Here is a 13,560-nt window from a genome sequence, read left to right as displayed (position 1 = left end):
CGTGATTGAAAATGGCGAAAATGTTTGAGCTGGACGTACTCGGAATGATTAAGCAATGAAACGAATTCGCTAGGTAAGTCATATTTTTAATTGTAAATTTACTATATTATCTCCAATGTTCTTTCGAATGCTAAGAGCTGCACCATTTGCTCAATTAATTCAAAATGCCTTGGATATTTTTACTTGCTACCCATATATTCCAACTACCTCACTACTGAAATCAGTTATTTTGCATCTATAGTTTCCTGTCATATCATAAACAAAATTATTTTTCAAAGCCATTTTCTAGATTTGATTGAGCTGGATTTTATATTTTGTCATCATGAAAATTTTATTTACAGGTAATTCTTATTAATTAAAGATTTATAATATAAGTGTATGTTTTAAAAGCATTATATTTTAAAAAATCATGAGATTTTGTTAATATTAAGAGATCATACTAAATTTCCTGAAAATGCAAAGATTTAGAATTTAAATTACATAGTTTGTTTTCCTTTATGTGTTAAATTTATGTATTTTTGAAAATCATAAACCAAAAGAAAAAAATTTCATTTATCAAAGTTTTTCCATGTTTCCAGAAATCTTTAGTTAGATTGTCTAAAATTAGCAACGCAGTTTAGTAATGAAGTTTTTTAAATTTAAATGATGAGTTGATTTACGTTTATTTCAGAGACATAATACAAAGAGATTTTTTTTCCAGAAAATATATTAATTAAATTTTATTTTGATAGGAAGCTTTTGTATTGAATTTTCTTCATAACAGGGGAGAGTTCTTAAATCATATTCAAAATAGTTTTGTTTCAATTTTATTATAAACTTATGTTAAAAAGAAATTCTAAATATGAATCTGTAAAGAAACAGAAAAATTCTTATTTTGAATGTTAGATAATATTTATCATTTTCGTTCACAATTACTGCTCTTATTATTCTTTTAGATTGTCTAAACTATTACATAAATTATGAGCATGCATACTATAATCAAGAAATTTTATTCTATATGTATCACATTTATGTGTATCGCATATAAAATTATTATATTTCTTTAGAATATAACTCATATTAACAAATTAATAACAATTTAAATTAACTTATTTAGATTTTAATTTGAAATTAAATTTTTCATTTACTACAAACTATTTATATTTTTTTCTATCTATAATTTTTATTTTCTCAAAATTCCAAGATTTTTTACAGTTAATGTTTAAGTCAAAAACTACTATGTAAATCAAACCTTGCTTATTTCTTCTGTACTTCTGTCCCCTTTACTCTTTTTACTAAGGGATTCCATGGTGACATATTTAACTGTTTTCTTAAATGTTTAACCTTATTGAGATATTGATGTTGTCGCAGATGAATGTATTAGCAAAGATGGCATTCATTAAAACTGACAGGGCAATATTCAGTCTGTGAAGAATGCATGACTAAGTTGCTAAAAAGAAAGTGTATGTATACACGACTTTATGTTTACTTATATATATGTTAACTAGATTCATGAAAACATTGTACTCTTGTCTTGACATTTAAGCCTGATCACCACAACTCAGCCCATTCAAACAAGAGAGAGTAGTCAAAGAACTGCATCAGACTTAGCACTTTGATGCTGTAAGGAAAAATATTCAGTAGAAAGTGTTTTTTTCCCTGATATTCTTCTTTGTACTACTTTACACAATGGAGAAAAATGTTTAGAGGCAATAGAATGTTATGAGTTAATTTAAGTACTAATTCTCACAACGGTTGTGGTTCTGCCCCTGAGGGACAGAGGGAAGATCGCTAAGAACATTGCCCCTGAATTATAAATACTCTTTCACTTTAAATATATTTGGTATATACAAAGTAACATTATACAAAACTAAGTTGAGAGATTACTGTAATAAAAATTTGTCTATTGCACAGAGATTCATCTAATTTTATTCTTTTTTTAGCTTAAATGACAGACAGATTAAGAGGAGCCAATACGAGTATTTCAGTTAGTATCAGTAGTTAGTACTATTGCTACCAGTATAATGTTTTTTATTTTGATTATTCAACTAATTGTATATTAACTGTGGCATTTTAAGTGTTTTAGTTTTTTTTCTTCAACTATATTGTTGTAGTATTCTGTTTGCAAATTAAAATTTTAATAAAATAATAAAAGTCAAAATAAATATCTTTTAATGTTTATCAGTATTTGTCTTTAATCAAATGTAGGTTAAGAAAAAGTCAATGTTTTGCTGGTTATTATCTTCCTCTATTATTATTAAACAATAAATTTATTAATATATTTTTTATATTAATTATTTTAAAAATTATTTATTCTATTTGCTTTATCAATTTTAGAAATTTATTATTTTAGCATTCAATCTCTAAAAATGGTGAAAGATTTTAAAAGTATTTAAATCTTACCTCTTAATAAATGAATTATCATGCATAAGTATTCAACATGGTTGATTTTTACTTATAAAACTTTCAAAGTAATGTAAGGTCTCTTTTTTCTCCCTAAATGACATATGGGCTAAAGAAGAAAACAGAAAAAAAATCAATGAAAAGTTTATAAACTTTTATTATTAAACCATATTTTTGTTAATATTGGTTTGATGCTGTGGTTATTTTTTAAAGATTTGTATTTTCCCCTTTAAGGTTAACATAGTTCTTGTATCAGAAAGTTAGTTGTTTATGTTATTTTTTAAAAAATTTCTTATTTCAGCCATCAGTCTGTTACTGTCTGATCGGAAAAACCAGAATTAAGTTTGCAAGTTGTGTGGTATAAGAGGCAGTCTAAAAGAAATATGAGGTTTGTTTTTTAATATTTGATTCTATTTAAATTTTACTTGCTGATTTAGTAGTATTAGCATAATTCATAACACAAATATTTATCATGTTTTCAAATAAACTACAGTTACATAGTTTGGGCATAGTTATCCAGTAGCACAGTTTATTACTAGCAGTTTAGATGTAGAAACCATTATTTATTTCTCTTGAAACCATTATTTATTTATTTCTTAAGTTATACTTTAACAATACAAAGTTGAAAAGAAGCCCCTTTTTTTCTCTTTTGAATAAAAGGTTAAATTAATAGTATGTTACACCCTAAACTTAAAGTTACCAATAAGAAGTTATCAACTTTCCTTGATTTAGCAAGTTGAAGCAAGCCAGTCATTGGCAATTTTTTTATTTTTTTTATTCTAAAATTAGAACTGAAAAATCAAGTATTTCTTTCCTTATCAATGAGCAAGAAAAGTATTTTTAGAATATAATTTTGCAAAAAAGAAATTAATTGCTTTTGTATTTTTCAGCTATTTTATTGCTTCAACTCTTTATTTATTCTGTTTTTTAAATTAAAAATCAACTGAGGATGCAGATTACAACAGTTTTGGCTATACCAATCATTTCAATTAATGTTATTATAATGCTTTTTTAAATTTGCTGTTGTGTTTTTGTCAGAGTGTTGTGTTTTGTAAAGTTTTGAAAAATTCTTGGAATTAATCATGGACTTGGTAATTTAAAATGTAGATTTTATTATATTGCTAGTTTTTGAAATTTGGATTACATGTGCTAAAGTTTTTATGCTTACATACTTCATTATTTGTTTGATGATGCAAGAATAACATTACTACTATAAATGATATTTTTAAATTAATATTAAAATTTTGAATAATATTAAGGGTTCATGAATCAATAATCGAAAAGAACAAGTTCTGTTGTATCACAATTTGTGCTTCATGTTTTGTTTATCCAGTTGCAATGCTTTTAGTTTTCTTCCAGGTTGTTATGATCATCAGTTATTGTGATGCATCCTTAAATGTAGAGAGAAGGCTCCTTCATCGACTGAATTTTCAACCATGCTGGCCTGAGAATTATTACGATTTCCAGGTCAGTGCTTGTTGAAATTCCAGTTTTGATCCGTCGTGTCCAGTTTTCTGTCAAATCAACATTAAGAAGGAAGTTATGATATTGAATAAGTATAAATTTTAATTTGTTTTAAAGATATATTTAATCTTGGTTTGTTTACGGAGTTAATATATTACGTTGTACTATATTTTATATTAACCTTATCTATTATTAATATTTATAGTTTTATATAAAGAAAATTCTATTAAAAATATATGTATATATAATTTATATGTATTTTAATATCTTACATAATTATTAATATGGTATCTCATCAAATTTTGTTTCATTATTGTCGCATCATTATTTTTTACACATTTTTTGTGGTTAAAAGTCCAAATTATTTTTTGTTGTAGTGAGTAAAACAATTAATTGCAAGAAATATGAAGAATTTCAATGTACTTTTACTATGTCTTATTGCCTTTATTAAATTTTACATACATTAAAGTTTTAGATTTTGTGTTTACGTTTTTTATTATTTGTAAGATTCTACTTATTAAACATTTCTGTAAATGACATTTTTAAATCTAATATTATAGTTCAGAATAATATGGAGAGACTAGTATAGAATTTGAATAGTTGAGAAGAAGCACAAGTAAGTAGCAATTGTATCACAAATTGTAATTTGTGCGTCTTCGTGTTTTGCATATCTAGATTTGTTGCAAGTTGAGACTTTCTTTTCATCAACTAATCAGGTGTATCCTTTAAAAGCTCCTTCAGCATGTCTTTGTCTTAAATGGGAGTGATGAAATTGCTTGTTATGACCATAATTTGTCGGAATAGAAATACCTACTGGAATACATGCTGTCAAAGACTTGTGTTGATGCTGAGTAAGTATAAGTGTCACATTTCTTGCCTAAATAATTGTTAGTGTGACAATTTCACTTGCTAGTCATTTATTGTTGCTGCCTCTCTGCATAAATCTAAAATTGGTATGCACCTCCGACATATTTTATATTTGTAGATATTTTAATCTTTTACATTATAATTAATTAGGTATCTTTTTCATTGCATTATATCTATGTGGGGTAAAGCAATTTTTTGTGCTTCTAATTATTATATTGGATATAGTTACTTATAATAGTATGAAAATATGCATATTTGAATTAGTTACTTGTGTATATTGAATATTATTTGAAAGGAAATATGAATGACTAATAAGTTATACTTTAATAATACACGGTTGGGAAGAAATCAGTTTTTTTTTTCCTCTTTTGAAGGTTAAATTAGTATATTACACCCTAAATTTAAAGTTACCATTAATAAGTTACCAATTTTCTTTGTATAAATATCTTCAAATGGTATAAAAAATTGTTTTACATTTTATTATATTGCTACTTTTTAAAATTTAGATTACATGTGTTAAAGTTTTCTGTTTACATACTTCATTACTTGTTTAATGATGCTATGATTACATTACTACTATAAATAATACTTTTAAATTAATATTAAGAGCTCATTAATTTTAATAATTGAAAAAGCACAAGTTGTGTTTCATGTTTTGTATATGCAGTTGCAATGCTAATAGTTTTGTTCCAGGTTGTTATGATCATCAGTTAATGTGATGCATCCTTAAATGTAGAAAAAAAGGCTCTTTCATCCACTGAATTTTTAACTACTCTGACCTGAGAATTATCAGAATTGCCAGGTCAGTGCTTGTTGAAATTCCAGTTTTGATTCTTCAAAAATTCTGGGTACTCCAAATCAACATTATGAAGGAAGTGGAAATATTGATTTAGTATACATTTAAATTAGTTTTAAAGATATATTTAATAATGCATGGGTTATTAACAGAATTTATATATTATATAGTAGTATATTTTATATTGACTCTATATTAATTTGATTGAGTTAAGAAAATTGATTCAGGGTTATCTTTATAAATATAATGCTTTTAATTTTTTTTTTTTTTACAGATTATTACAATTTTCAGGAATCTTTTCATGAGTGGAATTTTAGAACTTAAGTGACTTTTTTGTAAGCTGTACTATGATCGTTTTCTTCTAATTAGAAGAATCTGTTTGCTTCACTATTTATAAAAATTTATGCTAGGCTGTAATTAAAGTGTAGAAAATTTAACAATTACTATGATTTTTCATGAACATTATCAATTAGCTCAATATCAATATTATCAGTATCAATATTTTAATATGAAATGCAAATGCATACTAACAATGTACCACAAATTATTTTATAAATAATATATATGTGTGTGTGTGTGTATCTCTTTCCATAATGATTGAACGAAAGTTCTAAAATATTTATTAAAAAAATTTATCAGGGCCATGAAATTCAGCTAATTATGGAGCAAAAAACCAGGGTTGGGAATTTTTAACTTAATTTTTTCAGTGGTAAAATATTTTAGGCAATTAATTAAAGTTGTTTTATTAGACTATTTAAAAAGTATTTCATAAAAACGTTTTCTACCATTAATATTTTAATAAAAAGTAAGAAATTTCCCTTTTTCCTATACATTATGTTAACAAGTCTACTTACAAATATAAATGTATTGGAAGCATATGTATAGGAGTGAGTTATGCTGGCTCTTTGCTCCTCAGTTCTATACATAAAAATGCTGTTCTTCAGAATTATATAATGTCCTTTTTCCAGGGTAGGTATATAGTTCAATTACTTATAAATTAAAGATATCTTGTTTTATTTTTCTCTTGACATAATGAAAGTTTTAATATTAAAGAACATGGAAATTCTTATGAAACTTTTAGGCATAACACAATATACTTATAAATAATGCAGTATTGGATAAATGCATTTATTACTTTAAAAAACTTTAAAAAAAAATTAAAAAAATATCGAATCCCTGAAAGAACCGATTCAGGTTTTTTCAAGGAATGGGTTTTTCCAATTTCGTCTGATTTTGTCTTCATTTCTTTAAATTTTTGTAGTTTAGTCTTGCTGCATAAATAAATACCATAAATTTTATTCCTAACCAAGCCATTAATAATAATTATTTAAACATTTCATTATCTATGTCATTAGTCACAAGTAACAATACTATTTTAAATGAGAGTAAAAAAGTCCAATTACCTTTGTAGGATTTACCTATTCTGTTTTAAAATAGAATTATAAAAAAAAACTGCTAAATGTTTTAACAAAGAATTAAATTATTTATTTTAATTCAAATAAAGTTTTTTACTTGGTTGTTGTTAATTTACGTCGCACTAGAGCTGCACAATGGGCTATTGGCGACGGTCGGGAAACATCCCGGAGGATGATCCGAAGACATGCCATCACAATTTTGATCCTCTGCGGAAGGGATGGCACCCCGCTTCGGTAGCCCGACGACCTGCGCGCGAAGTCGAGCACTTTACGGTAGCACAGTTTAGCGAGGACCAATACCGCACACCCTCGGTCCCTACGCAGACTGATCCAAGTGGTCACCCACCCGCACACTGACCGTAGCCAGTGATGCTTGACTTCGGTGATCTGCTGGGAACCGTGTCTTAACGTCCACTGCGGGACGGTAAAAATTTTAATAATATTACAAAATAGCATACAATGCCTTTTATGTAGAGTTTCATTAGAATGAATTTATTTGTAAATATTAGACTTAGAATATTTTCACATCCTACGAAAAATATAAATATTAAGGAATAAAAGTTCAAATTATATTATCAATGTTTGAATTTCCTTATGGGTGTAATATTCTAATTTAAAAAAAATTGTTCATTTAAAATTAAATTTTACATTACAACCGAAATTTATTGTAACAAAAAGTTTAGGACCAGATATCAAATTCGTAGAAGTATGCTCCGAAATGCTATTGAAATATGGGAAATGTTGCAACAAGTTTTTACGGATTCGTTATCGAACTAATGAATGAACAACCGGTATAATAATTAACGTTGTAATGATACACTCAAGAGCCAAAACATTATGACCACCTCTTAATAACGAGTTGGCTCACCTTTAGCCCGTAACACAGTTGCAACCCGCCTTGGCAAGGATGCCACAAGTCCTTGGTAGATGGCCGGAGACAGATTGTACCAGATGTTTAAGCAACGGTCACACAAATCCGAGATATTGCGACTCAGTGGTCTTTGAACTCTGAGCTGCCGTTTCATGACATCCCAAATGTGTTCTATCGGATTGAGATCCGGTGAGATAAGTGGCCAGGACATTAACTGGAATTCAGCGTCATGTTCCTGGAACCAGTCCAACACAATTTGAGCCTTGTGACACGGAGCGTTGACCTGTAGGAAAATTCCATTTCTAGCTGGAAAAACAGAGGCCATGTAAGGGTGCAACTGGTCCGCAATGATGTTCAGATACCCTGTAGCATTCATGGTCTGCTCTGCCACAACCACGGGCCCCAGTGACGCCCAAGAGAACGTCCCCCAAAGCATGATACCGTCACCACTGCCTGTGTATGACCTACAGTACATTGAGGGAGCAACTGTTCGCCTGGAAGACAGCGTATCCTGACACTGCCACGGTGGGATGAATGATAAACCGTGATTCATCTGACCAGGCAACTCTCTGCCACTGATTCATGGACCAGTCGCGATGTTCCCGGGCCCAGCGCAGGCGTAGTTGGCGATGACGCTTGGTTAGCAAAGGCACACGAGTGGGACGTTTGCTGCGTAGCCCCATATCCAACAGTGCCCGCTGAACAGTGTGCTCTGATACTACTCTACTTGACCCTGCATTGTATTGGGCTGTCAGCTGAGCCACTGTCTGGCTCCGGTTTTGCTTCACCAAGCGAAACAATCCCCGACGACCTCTTTCTTTGATAGCGTGTGAAAGTCCAACACCATGTCGTCTACTGCTGGCTTCACCGTCATTCATCCACTTTGCATAAGCACTAACAACTGTAGATCGCGAACAACCCACGAGTCATGCAGTTTCGGAAATACTTGTTCCGAGCCTTCGAGCCCTTACAATCTGCTCTCTATCAAAGTCGCTTAGATCCGCAGCCTTTCCTATCACACACAGAAGTAAGTGAAAGAATGATTCTTCAAACTCTCCAGCAACAGTTAATACCACTTCCACCTGATCACGTACCTTCCACGTCATCCAGGAGAGTTCGTTGCAAAATGTAGGGGTGGTCATAATGTTTTGGCTCTTGAGTGTATAAAAAATAAACTTCTCCAGAAATCTTGATAATTTTAAATAATTTTTTTATTATTTTATGTATTTCTTTAATAAATTATATATTAATGTCTTGTCTACAACCAATCATTTCTTGTTTACATAGCCTCTAAGATGATTTAAGGAGAAATTTAAGACAAAACAATAATAAAAGGATGGATACGAACAAAATTGATAAATTGGTTGCATATAAAACTATCCTCATTTGTCCTGATATTTAGTTTTCAGTCATCTCTTCAGAAGATCTTTGTTGATAGAAAATATCAATTCAAAGATTTTGTAAAAATCGATTTGAAGAATCAAAAGATTTAGAATTTTGATCTAACATCTTTTTATTCGCATAATAGTGCTAGTAAAAATAGCAAAATCTAATAAATCAAACTTGAGGACCGCACGCTGTGTATATACAAAGTTAATTTAAGCTCTGTGATTTTAACCAGTTTATAACATCTCAAATTTACAATCCGCTATTAATATTTAATAGGATAAATGTATCCTAAATTTAAACATTATACTATAACTTAATAGTAAAGTAGAAAATTTCTTAATTAAAAATTTTTTTTCTTTCTCCCTTTAAGTAGCACTAAAACTTAATTAACTTTATTTCAGATTCATTGCGCATAAAAAAGTAATATTCATGCCGTGTAAAATGCATATACAAATCTTACTTAACACTAGATTGCCTAAGGAAGTCATTTTGACCGCTTTTTCATTTTCAAAAATTGTACGAATAATAATGCATAAATTTTTTTCCCAAGTGAAGTAATTTTTATTCCCTTAATATTTATTATTAGCTTGTTATATAACTGTAGATAATATAAAAAATTATAAAAATTACATAAATTAATTTTTTTACACATTAGCCATTCTTTCAGAATGCAATCATTTTGACTGCTTTTGGGCAATATAGGTATATAGGTAAAAATAATGTAGGTAAAAGGGCAGTATGGGTGAAAATTACATAAATTAATTTTTTTACGCATTAGTTACTCCTTCAGAATGCATAGTAATACTTTTTCAGAGTGCAATATAGGTAATACTAAGTTTCAGTCTTTCTAGTATTAATTAAAAATGTAGTAAAATTTTTGTGATATAACTTTACAAAAAGGTTTTCATGTCTCCTTTTCAGCCGTGTTACTGAAGACCGTAAACTCTTAAATTACCGGTAGAGGAATATTTAGAGTATGTATTTTTTATTGTTCTTTGTACTGCGCTGAAAATTTAAGGAGTTACTCGTTTTTTTTTTTTTTTTTTTTTTTTTTAAATCCTGAAATGTGCCTCAAGAACGATTGCAAAATTCACTTTTTATTTATAGCATGTGAGCAGAATACTTTTTCTTCGTATGGACTGAAAAAAGCAAACAATGAATTAATCAGTGCTTAACCACATTGTGGAATATGCACAAGACAGAAATACATAACAATTAAAAAAAAAGCGAAAATTTTTTAAATATTTTTATATAGTATTTAATTTAGCCTTAACGCTTGACTTTACATAATTATAATGAGCGAAACACATTTTCAGTTGTTCGTTATGATTAAACAGGGTCATGTTATGCACGAAAAAGATTTGCTAGATTTTTAAGAAACATATTATTTTACATAAAATGGTTTGATTAAAAAATATAACTAAATGTATTAATTTATATCAATTTATTTTAGAAGTTAAAACCCAATTTTTAAGCTGAAATAGTTTATCTACGCAAATATCTAATTTCAGAAAGAAATTTTCCATCCTTATAAGTTTTTTTTTTTAATATCTAAATTTAATTTGTTAAAATCAATTATATATTGTTTATCTAATCTCTTCTGCCTTGATCTTATTTTCTTAAAAAAAATAGTTTTATTTTTAAAATTCAGTGATTTTTTTACGGAAAAAAAAAGGCAGTTATTGTTTAGAGAATATAACTATGATGAAGTTAAATTTATTCCTGTTCTGTTTTCTGCTCTAAATGAACTCTTAATTATCAAATCGTATACTGTTTATTAACTTTACTAAATGAATATAACAACAGTTATTAATTAGTTATATGTAGAAAAAAATTATAACGAAATCATGTAAATATTAAAGAAGTTATCAAATACCTGAGTAAAATTTATATAAAATTTTTAAAAGCTTGTTTTATACATCTGAGAATGCATCCAAAGATTTTTTTATCGCTAAATAGTGTCAATTTGAATAAAAAAAATTTCAAAATTTCAGGAAATTGACTTGCATAACGAATAAAAGAAATTGAATAAATTTGCAATATATCGTAGTAAACTTGACATTTAGTGATAATCGATATACTTATATTTATTTCATTTAATGCCCAGACCAATCATATAAAAAATCATTATTATTGATAAAGGTTCAATTCTAAAAAAAGGACACATAAGTCATCTCTGCTAGAGTTAGCTAACTAGAAAAAAAATTCAAGTAAAGAAGAGTTAATCACTATATAGAATATATCATACAGTTATATTCAATATGAGTTTTACAATATTTCATTCATGTCAACAGGGTGCTCTACAAATGGGGATCTGAAATTTGCAAGTAAAACAAACACCATATTCTTAGAAGAATAAATAACTGGTGTTCATTTAGCATATGATACGAACATGCATGAGTAGTGCCTCTTAATGTAGTTTCTAGAGAGTTACGGGTGCGTGTGGACAATTGAATAAAATGCTAGTTATTGAATTAACTGCTAAACGTCAGTCCTGAGATACAGTTGCAGATACATAAATTATAGTTTTGAAACAAATATTTATCACTCTAAACACAAACCAGCAGGAAAACTTCATGAAAAAAAACATTCTCACGTGCTTATGTAAAAACTGAGATATGCTTTTATCCTGACATTATATGTAATTAAATTAAATAAGTGGCAATGAATGATTTAAAAAAACAAACGTAACACATTATTAAAAAAAGAAGGAAAAAAAACCAAAGCATTTACGCATGATATTGATTACTTTTTTTTTCAAACCTCTTCTTAACGTACTTTATGAATATTCAACTAATCATCTAAATAATAATTTTCTAAGAAAAATTACGATCGCAACAGAATTACATAATTGGGTATAAAATATTATACAGCTAAATTTCCGAAAGCAAATATAGAAGGAAAAAAAAATCTATACACAGAAATCAATACAAGTATATGTACCTTTGTACTATGTTAGCACTTTGTTGTAAAATACCTTGATAAGTATGAATACTATTTAATTCGTTAGAATCCGGAAGAAAGAAAAAGAGAGTACATATAGTATATTTATTTGATTTGAATTAACTCGCATGAGTCTGGAAAAAAAAATACGCTTGCAAAACTTTCTTGCAACGATTTTTAAAAATAATTATTAGACGATTTCACCACTAATTTAAAAAACATATCATCAAAGAAAGCTCTTATTTTATTAAGCATTCAGTTAATTCCTTCTCCTCAGTTAAGTTCATTGACAGTTAGATTTTTATTGGATGTCATTGATACGTGACACCGATATGGTTGACACTGAGATATGATCACACACAAAAGTATCAAATTTAAATTAAATAACTGCCATTTTTGAAGAAGATAATTCAGTTGTTCTCTGATCCGGGCAGTTAATATATATTTTACGAATCCTTATAAGTAATGGAATAAAAAACGTGTGTAGGGATCAAATTAATATTTAGGAGAGAAAGAACGCACACGCTGCTGAACTTTGATCAAAAGCATGATATAACGAGGTTAATAAGAGATGAAGGATTAAAATCATCTGAAATTATTTTTATCGAGAACAAATTTTTTAGGCGTTTGTGATAGAAAGCATATTTCAAAAAAATCAACAGGTATTTTTTGTCTCTTCCTGACTCAAAGAACATTTGGTTAGAAATTTTTTTTTCTCCAGATATATCAGATATTTCAATATACATATATCAGATATTTCAAAATACATATATCAGATATTTCAATATAACATATATCAGATATTTCAATATGACATACTAGAATAAGTTATTAGTAAAATAATAAAATCATAGGAACCCGAGTACTTAAGTTTTTTAATTTTAACACTGTAAAAAAAGTTCATGTTTATTTTATCATTTGGATATTTTCGCCATTACAAATATAATACTATTTGCTCGAATTTTATTCAGATGTTGACAAAGGACAACCTGATGAACCGTCAAATTTTCTAACAGTAATGTAGAAGAATCATTTTTCACTTAAAAAAAAATAATAATAATGGTAAGAAGAGAAGCAGAAAATAAATCAGTTTATTGAATCAAATTATACAGGCAAGTTCATCATAATTCCAAATTCTGGACGTATCAGTTTTATAATAAAGCATTTACTCTGGTTTTTGGAGTGGTTAATAATGGTATAAATATTTTTCTTCCTTGCTTGAATAAAAATTTGAGAAAACAATCATATTTTGCATTATACGTGAAGGGAAACCACGAAAATATCTTTCAGATGGCTTGATTCCATTTAGAAGTTCAGTAATCGCAATGAATTTTTTTTTATAATGAATCATTTTTCAGCATCTTTGAGAGACTTCTTTGTGACTATAACGAGATGTTATTCAAATTTTTGTAGTTTTTAACCGAAAATCAAAG

At 28.2% G+C, this 13,560-nt stretch overlaps 1 long non-coding RNA gene across 1 annotated transcript; it reads left to right on the top strand.

Annotated features, from left to right (window-relative positions):
• The first annotated feature begins 213 nt into the window (after positions 1–213).
• Positions 214–3,340, top strand: LOC147807115 (uncharacterized). Its single transcript, XR_015435500.1, has 3 exons — positions 214–341; positions 1,923–1,966; positions 2,684–3,340. It is a non-coding gene; the product is annotated as an uncharacterized LOC147807115 (long non-coding RNA).
• The last annotated feature ends 10,220 nt before the right edge of the window (positions 3,341–13,560 follow it).

Source organism: Parasteatoda tepidariorum, chromosome 7 (genome assembly GCF_982258835.1).
Source record: "Parasteatoda tepidariorum strain Cologne lab strain chromosome 7, Ptep-v5.0, whole genome shotgun sequence".
Classification (NCBI taxonomy): domain Eukaryota; kingdom Metazoa; phylum Arthropoda; class Arachnida; order Araneae; family Theridiidae; genus Parasteatoda; species Parasteatoda tepidariorum.
Note: the sequence above shows the minus strand (reverse complement) of the source record. Positions and strands in the feature narration are given on the sequence as shown.